This window comes from Balearica regulorum, chromosome 12 (assembly GCF_011004875.1).
Source record: "Balearica regulorum gibbericeps isolate bBalReg1 chromosome 12, bBalReg1.pri, whole genome shotgun sequence".
Taxonomy (NCBI): Eukaryota; Metazoa; Chordata; class Aves; order Gruiformes; family Gruidae; genus Balearica; species Balearica regulorum.
Window position 1 is genome coordinate 17,072,820 of NC_046195.1, and position 16,878 is coordinate 17,089,697.

Sequence of the window (16,878 nt, forward strand, 5' to 3'; positions counted from 1 at the left end):
GCACACATCACCCCTCTTGCTTGCAAGCTGCGTGTTTCTGTATGTTTTAAGGAGGAGCTCAATGGAAAGAAGAGGCATTAGTTCATGTGTACATCAAGAGTAGAGGAGTAGGAGGAATTAGGATGACCTGGATGGGTTAAGGTTTTGTAATGGACCATCGGTCTTCATACTTGTAGGCTGAAAACATGAATTCTAATTTCACCCAAGCCAAAGCTGTTACTGTTTGGTTATTTGGTGGCATGCATAAGGCAAAGTAGTATTTTGTTTTCTAGTCAATATTTTATATTTTCTCATCATAACAAGAAACAATAGAAGTGGATGTGGGATCCAGGATCACTACTTCTGATCCTGAGATGGTTCTTCCCCTCTTAAGGTTCAGACTTTCTGGATCAGAGCTTTACTGAAGATATTAAATATAAATTCAAGGTTCAAGTTATGAGAAAATATTAAAATTGGAAAGAAATACTTTTGCCACTTAAACTTTATGTTTTTGTTGTTGTCTGTTAACAGAGCTCTCGGAAAGAAAGATCTGAAAGTCAACAGTCTAGATGGTTGTTCATTCAAGAAAAATCATGTTGTGTAGTCCCCGGGAGTGATGTGTGTGACCTGATCCTGTTCAAAACTGGGGATCTGCAGTTCTTGAGATGCTGCTCCATATCAGTCCAAGCTCCAGTCAGGAAAGATGATCGTTAGGGGACAGATTTATTTCCTGGGTCTCCTGCCTCTTAGCTTTGCTTACTGTGATCTGGAAGCAGCAACCTGGATGCAATCGGCTTCTGCTTAACATCCAACTGCTTGTTGCGGTCACCGTTTCAAAAATAAGGAGGGAGGTTCCCAAGCTGGCCGGTTCACTGCGTGCCACAGCGGTGCCAGGTAGAAATGTGGTTGCAATGCAATTAGAAATCAGACTGTTGCCAAGCCTTGCTTTGTGTTTCTTTGTTTCCTCTTGTGGGTTTCAACTCAAGTTGCAAAACACAATAAACCAGGGTAACGAAGGGTCACAAAGGTACCGTGCTTTGTCACGAGTGGTGGGATGGGGCCAGCTTCAGGTGCCATCACCATGAGGGTGCCTACAGGAACCTTAATCACAGTGCCCCTGAGCTGGTTTGTGTATAATTGATGGATACCCAGAGGTTCTGCCTCCCCCTCCTCTCCAGGATGTCCTTTTCTGTGTTAGTTTATTTTTTAAATAATTAACAGACTTTGTGACTGCCTGTCTATCTGTCCCCCTGGAATTCCTCTCCAGCTGCTCTCATCCCTCCCAACAGCCCCTCCCTCTCCTCCTCAATGTGCTTTTCCTTTCACTGTATCTTAAAGGGATGTCTTTTGTTTTAACTTCATACAATGAAACCTCTAGGCACATTTTGAATGGGATGCCCTTTGCTGCTCACCAGCATCCTGAAATCTTCCTCTTCCCATCCCAGATGCACAGGGAACGTCCTGCTCCTGACAAAGAAACTGATTTCTGTCTGAATAATTCAGTGCGGGGTAATTCTTGTCCAATGGGCACCTTCTCTCTCCAAACTGCTGTTATAAATCACCTGTCCATGTATCATGAAGGGGTGGATGCAGTTGAAGATGGACAGGGAATGCTGTTCCCACCCCATTTGTCCCCTCCTACACATGTTCCCTGTGGCTGTTGGTGGCTCAGCTCACTGCGGTCTGACCCATGCATGGGTTGGTATGGCTGACGTGAACATGAGCTTATTTGAACAACCCTGCATGCATCTTCTGCAGCTGTTGAGAGCAAGGACAAGAGCCTGTTCCCTCTCTCTTCCCAGTGAATCCACCTTGCTATGGTTGAATCCACCTTGCTATGGTGCTAGCGACGGTACGAACAGTAGAGAAGCTGTAGCACATCTTCATGCAGCTGGGAAAATCAGCTATTGAAGGTGCTGGCTTCCCTTCCGCTGCCATGCTGGCCTTTGTTCCCAGAGGAAAGTCCTACTAATAGAAGAGGAGAAGCCCCAAAGCATAGTAGAGCTGCTGGAGATATTTGCTTTATGTTTTGTGCTTTATGTAAGTGACCAGCTGCAAGGGTGGATGCTGTGGCCCAGGTGGAAATGGTGATTTCTGCATAAAGCCCAGGATCCCAGGAAAGTGGTGGTTTCTAGGCATGTATTTGGGAGTAAGAAATGCTAAGATTATGCTTGTTGAACCTGGACCTCTTCTCGTTGTCAACAGAAGACTTTGTCAGATTGTTCCTCTTCTACCTCATATGAAGACCATCCACCTATTTTAATAATTTTCTAAATAACCTTGCTTCCCATCTTCACTTGCCTAGGCTTGCTGCTCTCCAGATCCATGTTTTAATTGACACACAGCTTGTGGTGTGGCTGGAGGCTATGCCAATAATGCACATATTCATGGCATGGCAGGCAGATAGGCCCCCTCCCTCAGACACCATCATTCAAAGCAAACATCAGACAAGCAGCCGGCTTTGATGTGGGTCCTGGGTTTGCAGCCTCAAAAGAGAAATCTTTGGAGCCCCATTTGCACTGTTCCTCGTGCCAGACGTTGCAGCAATGTCATAACGGCCACGCAACTGTGTCCTCAGCATAGTGGAAGGAGTATTTTGCAGTTCCTCAGCAGACATGTTTGTGTTAGTAATCAAGAGCAGCCTGGGCTTTGCAGGGATGGAGGCTATGAAAATAATAATAATAATTATAAATCAGGGATGGGGAGCGGGGCAGGGAGGGTGGGTGATAGGGCTGCTGTTGGACCATCTGAGGCACCTGTCAGAGGACATTAGCCCTTCAATTAGGAGAAGCTGAAGAGGACGGAAGGGAAGAGAAATGCTGCAGCAGGGAGGGCTTTGTGTCAGCATACAAAGCTTTTTTTTCTCAGCAGGACTGCTGGGATTTGCTCAGGTCTCCTCCCAGATAAATTAACTCAGTACCACACCTGCTCCTTTAATATGACCAGCCTAACTCCACTGCAGACCTGGCCTTTCTTTCTCTCTCTTTTTTCTTTTCTTTTCTTTTTTCTTCTTTTTTTTCTTTTTTTTTTTTCCCCCCCGAAAGACATGGAAACAGCCTGTGAGCTCCCTTCTCCTGTTTTCTTCCCACCTAAACCACCCTTTCTCATGGAGGGTGAGATTGTTTCCCCCAGAAGAATGGAAAAAAAATCCAAACCCAAACCACCAAACAGTTGAAAGATTTAGAACAAAACCCCACCAAAAAAAAAAAACCCCAAGCTGGCAAGAGGTGAAGGGTATGTAATTGCTATTCCTTATGCAGCCCTCTAAAGCTGCATGTTTTAACCATCTGAGGACAGCAGGGAATTTTCTCATCCAAGAGAGTCAAACGTGGGGTTTGTATTTTCTTTCTTTTCAGGAGGGGTGCGGGGAGAAAGAGGTGGACTTCATTTTCCTTGGGATTAGCTAAAGCTCCTTCCACTTTTATGTTGGCAACGAGAGGTTTCATCAGACCTCTGATCCTGCGCTGAATAAAAATATAGCATTACCATCAAACTGCAAAAAGGAGGGCTTGAACTTAACTGGATTAAAGCACATTCGAGACAGCATTCTTTGCTTAATGGAGTGATGGTGTGGGGGGCTGCTGCTGCGGAGCCCAAATCACGTCTCTGCCGGAGCATAAGGGGGGTCCTATTCACTGCTGCTGACCAGAGAACCTCAGACTGAATCTCTTCCAGGATATTTGTCTTGATGCTCAGATGTCCCATTGCTGCGATTCTGTGGATTTTTTCTTGACAATGCACCGTTGGCAACAGGCTCGCTAATCAGTAGGGTGCACCTCATATTCATGGAGATGTATGCATGAGCTTTAATTGCAAATAAATGCGCTGAGCCACATTTGCTTATACTTTGGTGTTTGTCTTTCCCATATGAATAAACATCCCTGGCTGCTCGTCTCTGTCCTGCACGCACCCTGATAGCACTTTCTCAGCCTGTTGCCACCATTGGCTCTTGGTTTGCTCTTTGGATGCTTTTCTTGCCAGATTTTTCAGGCTTTTCCCTTCCCTTAGGAGAAAGAAGGCTTCTTCTGACCTCCACTGAGGGTATTGTGCATTTAATGGTATATTTTACAGTGGAGCAGAGGCCTGGGAGAATCCACTCGCGCCATGTTGTGTGTTGTGCCTTCCGTTTCGATGAGTGCCTGCGTGCTTGGATGTATCCCCATATGTCCAGTAATGAGCATGGGCTAATTGCCTAGGCAGATAGAAAAATAGATAGGTAATTTGTAGCTATTTAATTTTACATTAGGCAGAAGGATGTAGGGGCAGAGGCTAATGTTGTTGGCATTTCTTTTCAGGGTTGTTAACCAGATATGCTGCCTCTGGGGCATAACAATACCTCCCTCAGTAGAGCTCTCTAATACTTTTATTACGTTCTTATTAATTTAGCAATGGCCTAAAGGCTGTGAGGCACCTTCCAAGGCATGATCCCTGCCATGAGGACCTTACAGACTAATTCCAAAGCATGAGACAACCGGGGATTACTCAGTGAGGGCAAGGGCCTAATGGAGTAAGAAATGGTTTGTATTAGATAAATGGATAAGAATGAATCAGTGGAAGAGTTAATCACATCGTTCCTTTCAGGCATGTGGGGATAAGCATCTCCTTAGGAGGTCTGTGGTGTGGATGGTTGGTTAGCGAGGTCTTTCCAAGCAGGGAGCATGGATGAAGGTTGTCTCTTGTCTCCCAGATCCACGTGGATGGCTGCTCTGGGAAGCAACGTGCTTCAAGTGCAAAGAAGCTACGTGAGAAAGTTGTCTGGTCAGCTGAAGTGTTGGCTGTAACTTCCAAAAAAGAGGACAGGTCCTGTCCCCCAGGGACACAGACAGCTCTCGCCCCATCTCCCCTCTTAGCCCTTTAGATGCAGAGGGCTGACAGAGTTTTTTTTGATTTGGAGTGAAATTGCAAAGCTGTGCCTTTTTGTCTGGGATTTCAGTTCTCAGGAAGCCACAAACTGATGGTCCCAAACAAAAGAGCTATCCAGGAGGCTGGGAAAGGGCCGGAGAGGAGCGGGGGCTGGAAAAAGGCTTCTGCTCAGGGGTGGCCGAAGGGCCTCCCCATGCCCCCCAGCACCTGTCCTCCTCGTTTGAAGGCTGTAAGCTGCCCAGCATGGCTAGTGTCTCGCGGGACAGATGGGTCTGCAACAGCTGAGGGAGCTCGGGGCAGGAGGGATGAAAGCGAGACGGCGAGCCCTCCCCTCAGTGCCTCGGCAGCGCAGGCTGGTGTGAGCCCGTGGGGAACATTTGGTGTCCATGTGGCATCTGGCAGCAGAGTTTGCTTCTCTGGCATTTCCTTTGGTGAAAGGAAGAGCAAAGCAATTCGCTTCCAAGCAGCTGCTCTGCTCCGCTGGGAGAGAACAGCATCATCATCCTCCCTGCCCCCCTCCCTTCAGCAGGGTGCAGGAGCACAGTCCCCTAAACTAACATCCCCAGCCCCAGGTAAACATCCTTTGCCCTCATTTACTCCCTCTTTTTTTTTTTTAATACTAAGAAAAGAAAAAACTCTCTGCATCACTTACTTTAAAAACTAGTTGCTGTGGCAACTGGACGCAGGGTTTAAAGTGGCCGGCTCTGTCTTCTTGACATCATTGTTTGACTTTTAGTTGCTGGAGCAACAGATCTCTGGGAAGAACCAGCGAGGTCGAGGTTTCTCTTTCTTTTTTCCTCCACGTTGCTTTTCTTTGGGGCCTGAGAGCACCAGTGATGGTTTGCTTTTCACTGAAGACACACACTGTTAACATATGATGGGAAGATGTCAGGCAGTATTAGAAGAAATGGAGGTTAGGTCAAAGGCTCATTACAATAGGAGAATTCCTACAAAACTGAAAAAAAGAGAGATAGAGAATGAATGAGCCATTATATTTCTCAAGATCAGAGGGTTAGAGAAGACGTAGCTCCAGCGTACTTATCGTTAGGCATTTACCATGTGACATTTTTCTACTGGTTGTTCTGAACCCCAAGTTACTCCGAAGCAAAGACATAGCTGTGGAGATAAGCAGAGAATGTAAAATGCCATCAGATATAACTATGTAAGTCAATATCATAATGTAGCTCTTCATTTCCCCTTAATGAAATGTTACACTTAGAGCTTCCTTCCAAAAAGCTTTTCTTTCTGTCAATGTCATCTCTGGCCACAGAACAGCTGTTTAACCCATCCCAGACAGCTTGCCTCTGCAGTGGGATACAGGACGGGATATGGGACAGCTATTTACCTAATTGCTGGTTTCTAGAAGTTACACATCCTCCACGCTGATTGTCCGGGGCTCTGGCCGTATCCCCAAGGGTGGTGGGAGGATGCTGCCAATCTCAGATGCCCCAATGTCATCCTCTGCCAGGAGCGCAGAGGGACCGTGTCCCCGTTGGGACAAGGGTGTCCTGAAGATGATGCGCTGAGACTTCAGTAAGCAGAATATTGTTCTTTGTGGAAATGCTCATAGCCGGGAATGTTCAAATCCATTTTCCTAGACTGAGACTCTCTCCATTGGTTTTATGCACCGTGGTGGCTAACAGCATCCTTGTCCTGGGTGAGCTCTTTGGGTGAACAAATGACATGATTCTGCACAGAGCTCTTTGTGAGCTGGTTTTCCTCCGAGGTTAGTGTTTGCAAAGCTTGAGGTGACAACAGCTACTAGCTTTTAAGCTGATGCTGAATTTGCAGTTCTCTGGGTTTGAGTTTTGAATTTCTTCCTGGCATGAGGCTGACCAGGCGTGGTGTAAAGGCCAGCGCAAGGGGGAGGCTGGAGGTAGGATGATGCACACACTGGAATACAGTTTTGGCATTATGCACTAAATTAGTAATAAGTGAAATGTCAAAGCAGGGGTTGTTTTTTGGCAAACGCTTTATGCTTAAAACCTAAATGATAAACTGCTGCTCTTTCAGGAGGCTAAACAACCTTGATTACCTGACAAAATATCCATAGGATTTCAGTTTGTATCAGTAAATCAGGAATGGCCTTAAGCAATGCTGTTGGATGGAATAGGGTAAATGAAATGTCAAATGCAGTTTTTAATAAAAATGCAACTGGAAGTTAAATGTAAATTTTGAAAACAAAATTAGAGAAATAGTTAAAAAAAAAGTGAAATCTGTTGGCATCAGGGTAAAAGAAACTGTCATTAAAAGGTACTTAAAACCTGAGCTTTTCTTGTTCTGAGAATTCCTGCTAATGTATACGATTGTCCAGCTCATTCCAGGTTTCCAGATACGTATATAAAAAAGTGCACACTTTTTCACAATGAAGTTATGGTTTCAGTATTACACCCTCATTGCCCACAAAATACACAGAATTCAAATTAACAAATATACATGCCTCAAAATCTACACAATGTCAGCCACAAATATGCATGCAAGAATGCTGGTTGCTAGAGTTTGGAGCTAGCTATTAGTGAACATTTGTATGGTGTTCGGATAATTTGTTCTTAAATGCCACACACGTACCACATGGTTCAGATGTGGTTTGGGGAGCTATAAAATGGGATTTCAAACTGGTTCTGTCCCTACTTTTAAACCCATAGCTCAATTAGGGCTCAGATGCATCTCAGCTATAGGGCTGGCGTCCTGAGTCTGGGATATTGTGACTGGCTGGGTTTTGTGGAGGTTAAAAGGCATGGATGCAGCTGCTTATTAGTGAATTTGTGCACGTGCCAGTCTGCAGTGAAATGTACTTGAAATAACCTATCCTAGATGCCTCTATGAGGATGATGGCCCTGATGATTTAGCTATTTCGGTTCCAGCTTGAATTATTCATGTATTTGAAAACACTCATGAATTATTTGTGTTTTCACTAAATATATAATTTAAAAACCCAAATCCTTCCGATGAAATATAAAAATGAAATTTATTTATTTATTTTTGCTGCTCTGAGATGCTGCCCCCACCCCAGAACAGCCCTTCAGCTGTGGGCTCACGGGAAGACGTGATGTCAGGGCACAATGATGTCTCAGGCATCAGCATCCCTGCCTCAACCTGTGCCAACAGAGGATCAGGCCCTGATTCAGCAAGAAAAAGGAAGACTCTTAAAAACTTAGATATAATCCCAACTTGTTTTCTTAACTTGTGGGTACTGGGTTTTTGAGCATGGCGACTATCTTGCACACACGGGTTCAGGATTTAGAGTCTGCTTTCACAAGCTGACGTATCTGGATTTAAGGTGCCCGACAGCGGATCAAAAGAGCTCGGTCCCTGTCACGTAAAGTCCTGATCTGCTACACGTTCACAAGCTGGTTCAAATGCATTCAACTGTTTTGGTGACATAACTTTATCCTGGCAACCTTTATGCCAAGTCCAGTACTGTCTGTTGTCTTCAGGCTCACATAATGTGGCCAACTAACTTAAAACTGGTGCACATCACATCATGTGCTCGGGCTAATTCAACAAAAATGTGTTTGTGCTTGATCCAGATCAAATCTGTCCTGCCATAAAATCTGGGAGTACAACAGATGTGATATTAATAGATGTGGAACCACAGACTAAGCCTCTCCCCCTCCCCAAACATCTGCAGCAGAGGGGGGACGGCAGTGCTGGGAAGAGGCATCCTGTAGGGACAGCAGCTCTGCTCTCGTTTAACTGTGTGAACTTCCCAGCGCTTACATTAATTTTAAAGAAAGTACTTTGGCATAACTGACATAAAATCTGGTCTTTTCACCTCAAGGGATTAGTTTCTTCCAGGGGAAGTCTGAGTAGCTGTACTCTAATGAAGCATCTTAACATATGATGTAGTTTTTCTCATTTTTTTTTCCCCTCGCAACTCTTTCATTGCAGTAGAACTGCTTTATCTAGCTACTATATTAGTAGTTTTTTAACCTTGTTGGGCTTCAGATTGTTTGAAAGATTTGGCTGTCCAAGAGGCCTTGATTTCACCTGGATGCGATATTGCCCTGAACTGCTCAGTGCACTGCTGAGCCCTGTTAAAAATTGTCCCTTCCATTTCATTGCTTCTGCGATACCAAGATCTGTGCTTTTCCGTGGGGAGGAAAAAAAATAAAAAAATAAAAAAATTGCCTCATAGTTTTCCATCAGATTCCCTGGTCTTTTTTCTCTTGTATTGACTCTACATTCCACTAGAAATCTTTCATTTTCATGACTTCTGTCATAAGAATTTAGATTCCCCCCCCCCCCCATTAGCTGATTAATGTGCTTTCATTTTGTCTAAAGTACAAACCGCTTACGCTGACTGCTTGGGGTGTGCGCGCGCGAGTGTGTGTGTGTGTGTGTGTGTGTGTGTGTGCGTGCTCAACAAAAGCCTTTTCTCTCTTCATCTCTATGTTCTGGGACTGAGGCCAAGTTGTGATTGTAATAATGTAATCTCTTCTGAATACTTGAAGTGATGGGAAAAAATGAGATTTTGAAAATGAAATAGATTAATCTATACAGCTAGAGGGGGGAAATCATGCATTTTAATTAGCTCTTGAGAGTAATTTTCCTTAAAGTAGTACAAGCCAGGTGTGCAAAAGTATTCTCCTGCCTTAAGAGTCTTGCCTCTCCTCCTGGAGTCCTTGGAAAAGATGGTGACAAGTGACAAGTTCGTTCGGGATGCTTCTCTTGAAGGGATTGAACAGAAGGCAACTCGATGGGACCTGATTTTTCAGAGGCTGCACTTAACGGCACTATCTAAAATCAAGCTCCTCTTCCCCTAAAAATGCCTCGAAAATTGAAGCAGCTGCTGACTTCAGCGTGCAGGAGGACTCTGCTGCTTTGTGTGCTTGTGCACACGGGGGAAGGGTGATTTATCAAGTTATTTTATTTAACTTTTGTTCGCGATGAGATCATTCCCAAAAAGGTGTTCACGGTTTATTACCTTGCTGACTGGGGCTGCTAGCCGTTCTGCAGGCAGGAGAGCAGAGAAAGAGGATAACATGTGTTTTTCACTGGGCAGGGGCACAGGGCATGTATTGGAAGGGGAAAGCTGACCCACCATAACTCGCTGTCTGCCTGCTCCTACTCCACCTCCTTGTGAAATGAAAATCACTTGCCCACGGCACAGTGGTTGTGCCCGTCCTCGCAGCCTTGGCTGGGAGAACACACCTGGTTAATGGCCATCACTTGGCTGGTGAACTCCATTTATTAAGCCAACGTAATCCAATGATATTTGATTGAGTTCCAACGCTCTTCAAAAAGCCTTAGTTATGAAACCACCTGATATTCACCCTTATTTCTTTTTTTTTCACAGAGAAGGGGTAGATTTTGGTTGTTATAGCAAATGAAGTGCAGTGATTGGGACTGGAGAAGTGTTTGGTTCCTTGACAAAGATGTATATTGAGTGATTGGTCTTCGCCCAGCGCCTCCTCTGCTTCTCCAATGCCAGGTGCATAACAAAAATCTCCCATCCTGGAGTGCTAACAAGCTCTTCAGCCTCCTCTTTCAGCCCTGATCTACAACCGACTGCAAAGGACACATGATTTTAGAGAATGTGCTGCTTTACCTCAGTTTTATATCCCAGCTAGGCATACTGAAATTTTTCAGACTTCCTTTTCAATCAGTCACTTTGGCATCGTAATGGCTTGGGTTGCTCTTTTCTTAAATCTCTTTTAATTCTTTACCTTTGTATTTTAGCAGCAAGTTGCCTTGAATTTACAGTTCCTGTTGAATTCCTCTATGAATAGCACCTAGGTTTCCTACTCTGCAGCTGCAAACAAGGTTTAAAAGCTTTTGGGATTTCTTGGCAGCTAATAACTCCCAGACTTCAGCATAGTTCATTTTAGAAATGTTTCTCATGCTTCAATCTGGACAGCGTTATGCAGGTCAGGGAATCCTGTCAGACCTGGGGCCAGGGGAGGATGTTCCATCAAAAGCTTTTTTGGCAAATTAAAAAAAAAAAAAAAAAAAAAGGCCAAAAGGACCTTTAGGAATAGTGCTTAATATCCTTTCCATCCAGAATAGGAAAAGCACCTGTAACTGATGCCAAGCACAGGACAAAATAAATAAAAAAAATCCCTAAGCAAAGACCTCCAACTGGAAATATTTCCTGAATGATCTCACTGAGAATCCCGTAAGTGGCTGGATCAGTTTTAGGGAAAAGGGAACACGGGCTTGAACTCCATACTGAAAGACAAGAAAAAGCTTCAGAAAAAAAGTGAGTCAGACCCAGATGCAAGCTGTCAGAAGCGCTCGGATTTTTTTCATTCCTGATTGGAACCTCTTGACATTTACACAGAAAATGTCACAGTGATACAGCAAGACTTGAGGTGAGGAAACAGGTCTAAAAAGTGACATAAAATTATGCTTGCAGCTTTCACCCTGTGCCCACCCTGGTATAGGGGTAGAGCTGGGCAGAGCTTGAAGGGTAAATATTGTCTTCATAGACCTGGTATCAGTACGTGAGGGATGTGGCGTGTGATGGATTGAGCGGCAGAGGACTGGTTCCATGTCATCTTGGACTTCAGCAGTTCATTCAGCTGTGCTGTACAGTAAATGTGCACGTGTTTGGTGTGTTGCCCCACAGAGACAGGACCCTTTTAGACTCGTGCCATTACCTAGATTTCAGGCTCCCCTTTATTACAGACTTGCACTCTTAGCAAGAACAAGCCGCCCCATCGAACTCATCACTAAGTTGGGGTTTGTTCTTAACTACAAGTGGATCTTTGCTTGCATCTGACCTAGAGTCAGATACTGCCTCTCCTTTTTAATGATGCGCCTGCAATTAGTATTTATTTTAGATTTAATCAGTCAGTGCGTGTCAGCTAATACCTCAATAATTATGATCTTGCTGTCAGGGAGGAAGAAAATTAAACCTTAGGAGGTCATATCAAAACTGTGAATCTGATCTCAGTGTAACAGGGGTTGTAGGCAGGACTGATCGTATTAATGAGGGATAGGCACTTAGCAGGTTTAGAGGTATGATCCAGAGAAAAATGCACAAGAATTTTCCGTATCGATGAGCCAAACTGAGTCACTAAGAGAGACATTTGGATGTGGTATTTTCACTTAGCAAAAACACCTGCTCAGAGCTGTATCTCTATTGTCCAGAATTTCTGTGACTCATGCTCTGCTTCACTTCTACTCTTCTGAATTTTATCCATTCAAAGAGGTTAAACTGGATGTATCTTAAGAAGCAAAATCCACCAGTCTTTCCTTCCAGCTGCACTGAAAGTATTGCAAGACGTTCTGAGGCTAAAAAATATAAAACAACTGGATCATACAAATCAGATGTTTTCAACCTGTAAATTGCAAATAAATTTTAGAGGCCTCCCTTCTGTTTTAACTGCCAGGAAAAAGAGTCCTGAAATCTTTCTTTTCCATTGCAACATAGGATCATGAGATAGAAGAGACTGAGACCTGCCAAAATAAATCCTCACTGAAAGCTTGCTTGGCGCTTTATAAAAGATTTGAAGAACTTATCTGAGTTGAATTAGTTTGCCTAATCCTAGTGATAATTTGGCTGAAGATGTTCACTCCTCTCAGATATACTGCAGGCTGCGTGTTGTAGTACTTAGGCACAGACTTAACAAGAACAGAGAGTCTCAGTGAACTTCCATATCGCCATCTGAACACCTTCAACTTGCCAGACTGATGCATTTCGTCAAAATGGACTTTTCTGTCACAATACAACATCTGAACGCGAGGTATGAGCCTGCAACTGCAAGTGTGTTTAGAAGGGAAAGTAATGCATATGCCATATGGTAGAAATTGATGTCTGGTAATAGATGTTTCATATATTCCAAGAACATAATTTGCTCCAAATGAAAATTCATACTCTTTAACTCTTTTTTAACCTACAGCTTGTTTTTTAAGTTGAGGTCTTGGTTAATTCTACTTCTGCTTTAATGGCTCTGCTTTCTCCGAGATTTCATGGCGCCAGTGCTGAGTACTATACCCTTCCTCCGCAAATGCTATCTGCGGTCTCAGCTTCACGTTGCCCTTCATCCCTGGTGCCCCCGCCGGGAGGGCTGTGCAGTGCTGACAGCTTTTAATGAGCTGCAGAAATCCAGGGCACAGAGGGTTGCTTTCAACGGGGGAGGGTGAGCTTATCTCTTTATTTACAATCTCAAAAATACTCTTGGGTCCTGGGAGATGAAGGGTCTGTGCATGTAAAGGTAAAAGACAATTACAGTGGTGTTACTGGCAAGTGAAGATGATTGAAACGCCGTGACAGAACCGTCCCCTGGCAAAGCTCTGGTCGGAGAGTGCCGTTGTGTCCCAGGCTCAGTGCGCTCCAGCACCGTGAGCGTTTCAGTGAACGATTATTTAGAAGAAACAGAGGAGAGAGGTGCCAGTATTATCACATAACTCAACATTTCAGTGGGTTTGGAGTTTAATGTTCTGATGCTTCATCTCAAAAAAAACTTTTTGTTTTAAAACCTTTATAGTACTCAGTTGTAAAAAACTAAGTTACTTATTGTGCTCTTAAGAAAAAAAAACAAAAAGGAAAATTACTAAACAATTTGTAAGGCTCAGAGTAAGGCTGCATTTTATTTTCAGGAGAGAAGTGATCCTTAAGCACGTGATAAGAATGGCATTGATAAGTTTTCTCCAGGCAATATAAACTCAGTTCAGCAAAAGCAATGCCTCACTCTTTTTTGGGTGTCTTGAGCAAAAATCACCACTAAGTCCTCTTTATGCATCATCCTTTAGGAACAAATATGGAAAAGCTGTGGTGTTTGGGGTGGAGGATGAACAGTGCTCAAGACAATGCTGGTACTGCTCAGCACTGAACTGTCCTGGGCTGGAAATGAACAGAAATACCATGTTTCCCTGAAGCTCTTAGGGGCATGCAAGGTAGCAGACTACACTCAGTGAGTAGTGTAGGAAGAACCATGCAAGTAGTGGCACTGGAGAACAGGCTGGGGTTTCCTCAGAGCTTCATACAGTGCCTTATCTCAGGGGGAATGTTCCCCACTGCTCCCTGACCCCTTTGAACTTGTCCAGGAGAAGAGGGCATCTACCAAGCCCCCATGCCAGCACCTGCAGCCTTGCATGGACATCCTCAAAGGCAGCTGGGCTCTGGGTTCCTGACCTGGCTTAGGATGGGTCAGCAGAGGTCTTTGCCTAGGCAGAACGGTCCTTTGGCTGCTGCACACCCCATATATATGTGTGAATATATACATATATATATGTATATATAAAAAAATATATATATATGTCCTGGACACAGTTATACTTTTCTCCCTGACAGGTGTCATTTTCTTCCTCACTGTATATGGCTCTGATCAAGCTGTGTAACTTGAAGTCCATATGTGTGGAGGTCTTGTAAGGATGCATGGCCAAATTCAGGGGCATTTTAAAACACTGGAGCTTTGCACTTCAACGTGGTACCTTCTGGTGCCAAAGAAATTCACAGGTTCTTATGTGAGTTGGAGGGATGTGTGGTGGTGTTATATGTTTGCTTTGGAGGGCAGCCTACAGCCAAGCCACAGGGATCACAGCCCATTGTGCTTAACGTTTTACACACACATAATGAAAAGCTGTTATCTGCCCCCCAAAATGTAAAATGCCTCTATAATGAGTCACTCCTGAGAGGGAACATCCAGTCATGTGGAGAGAGGAACAGTTGAGTGAAAGAGCTGGAAATTGGTCCTGAAAATCGACTGTGCTCACAAGGCAAATCTTGCTGAGATTGCCTATGCAGGTCCGCTTTCAGCTTATTGCCAGCTGCAGGTGAACGTCTAGAGAGAGAGGGCTCAACAAAGTATTCAGAAAAAAAGAAACAAGAATACTTCAAATCTACTGCTTCCCCACGGCATGACAGTGGTGGGATATAAGAATTGTGGTGCCTGTACTTCCTTCATGGACAATGTGCTTGGTCTCAGCTCTGGAGAAGGTTGGAAAGAAGAAATTCTTTCTCCTTGCTTCTGCACATATATATTTCTGAAAGCCTCAGGATCAATAGATTATTTCTGTATTTTTGTGTGTATGTCTTCTGTCATTGAGTCACTTGCTTTTGCAGCATGCAGGGAGGAAACTCAATTAAATGTCAGGAAGGTGAATGAGCTGGACATGCAGTAGAAGCTTAAAAATCAGGAAAGTGAATGCACTCCCTGTTTGTATCAGTCATGGGATAGTGAGTGGAACTGATCCAAGTCATAAAGTCTTTTAGCTCCAGTGAGGCAAAGGACCACGTGGTTCAGACCCCCATCAAATAGGGGGACAAAAGTTGTATCTGATGAAGACCAGGGGGGCACGTCATCGGTTCAAAACAAGAGAACAAAAACAGAGCAGAGAATTGCAGCCAATGCTGGGAAAGACTCCAAGAAAATAGCAAAGCTGCCTCTTTGTGTGCACAAGACATGTTAACTGGACAATGGAGTGAAGAAACACCAGCAATAAAATAGAGAAACCTTTATTTGCAGAGAGACCTTATCCAGTATTGTCTTCATCCTCCCGGACTAGCGCATGCATATTTTGACTGGTGCCAAGAGAAGGCGCAGAGGAGGTTCTGGGATTTTGTGACAGCCCTGAAGACTGTAGGTCTCTCTGCTTTGTGATACACAAATCACATATAGCAACAGAGTAAGGTTTTCAAGTCGTCTTTTCCACCATTTAATGAGACCCTGGCTGCAGCAAAAGGTAGAGAGTTCAGGACCTCTTCCCATGGATTGTTTGGATGTTTTGCTGGAATGATATTTGTGATGCACAGACCCAACTTTTTTCTCAGGGATGAGAAGAAGAGAAATTTAGGGAGAGGGAAGAAAGGAGACTACTGGTAAGGAGAAAGCCTGCATATTTTGTACTTCATGAGCATGTAAGCAGCCCACTGTTATACTAGGTATAGATGTTGGCTTGACAATTTTAATACGGTGAAAAGGTGCCTGGAACGATGGATGGGCTCCTGTTAGTGGAAGAATGGTTTGTATAACTGACAGTAATAAATAGGTATGTAAATCTCAGCAAACTTAAAGGCGCTTTTAGCTGCCCTAGGACGATGCTGTTCGTTTTAAGAATTTTTTCCCTAATTACTGTACTATTTCCTATCAAAAGAAAATCTTAACAGGGAAAAAGACTGTGAGGAGTGTTTCTCATGCTGAAACACTAAGTGATCAAACTTTCTGTATGGTTATGGAAAGACAGACATGTCCTTAGCCTAAATCTTTTAACTGGGCATTTAAAAAACTTTCTCTACAGCAACTGACATAGATACTGGCACAAATCATGAGTTGCATCCTATACTTGAGAAGATCTGGAAAGTGGAATGCACCAAGGTACCTGCTTAAAACCTGTGTTGTGCTCTTAGGTGATCGCCACAGGATGGAGAGCAGCAGGAAGTTATTTCATGTTCTCCTGAAGAAGCTAGACAGGACTACCAGCAGGAATGGAGGCAACTGCTAGAAAATACCCACTCCTGAAGACATCAACTGGCTTTTGGTCTACCTGGTGTGATGTTCTGCAATCACTCTTCTAATTTCTACACTGACTTAACCAGTCAGTCCAGTCAGTGCTGGCAGGTTGCATTTTCATGTCACTTTTCTCGACCCATGGGCCTGGGTTGAGATGAATATCTGTCTCTCTGTGGCACAAAGAAGAGGACCTTCCAGGACTTGCAGCCTGCAGATGTACAGATAAAGATGAGAGGACATCTGGTCTCACCCGCAGTCTGTTGTTAGCCAGCTGTGGTACCAGAGAGACAGGCTCTTGGCAGAGGTTTCTAAAGTGGCTTGAAGCAGGGAGGAGGGAGGGGTTGCTGAGGATTCTATGTCCTTATTCTTTTGAAAAAGCAGGAGGGTCCTGGGGAGAGGGCTGGGTGAGAGAAGCTGCCAGATGTGAAGAAATGCTCAGTGAGAGGAAAACACCCAAAGACTGAATCTGATTTTCTAAGAGCAGGCATGCAGAGGTGTTCCCATGCAAAGCTTCTCCAGACTTCAACATTGCTTGCAATAAGAAAAGTTTTCAGGCTGGTGGTACCCTTCCCCACCCTCCGTCCCCACAAAATGCACATATCAACCAAAGATATACAATTTTTGGCCTTTGTTCATG

The 16,878-nt window shown here is 44.1% G+C and overlaps 1 long non-coding RNA gene across 2 annotated transcripts in view; it reads left to right on the forward strand.

The window, feature by feature from the left end:
- The window catches only part of LOC142603499 (uncharacterized), a 274,639-nt gene that overhangs the window by 48,019 nt on the left and 209,742 nt on the right, over positions 1 to 16,878 (forward strand). The window lies entirely within an intron of this gene.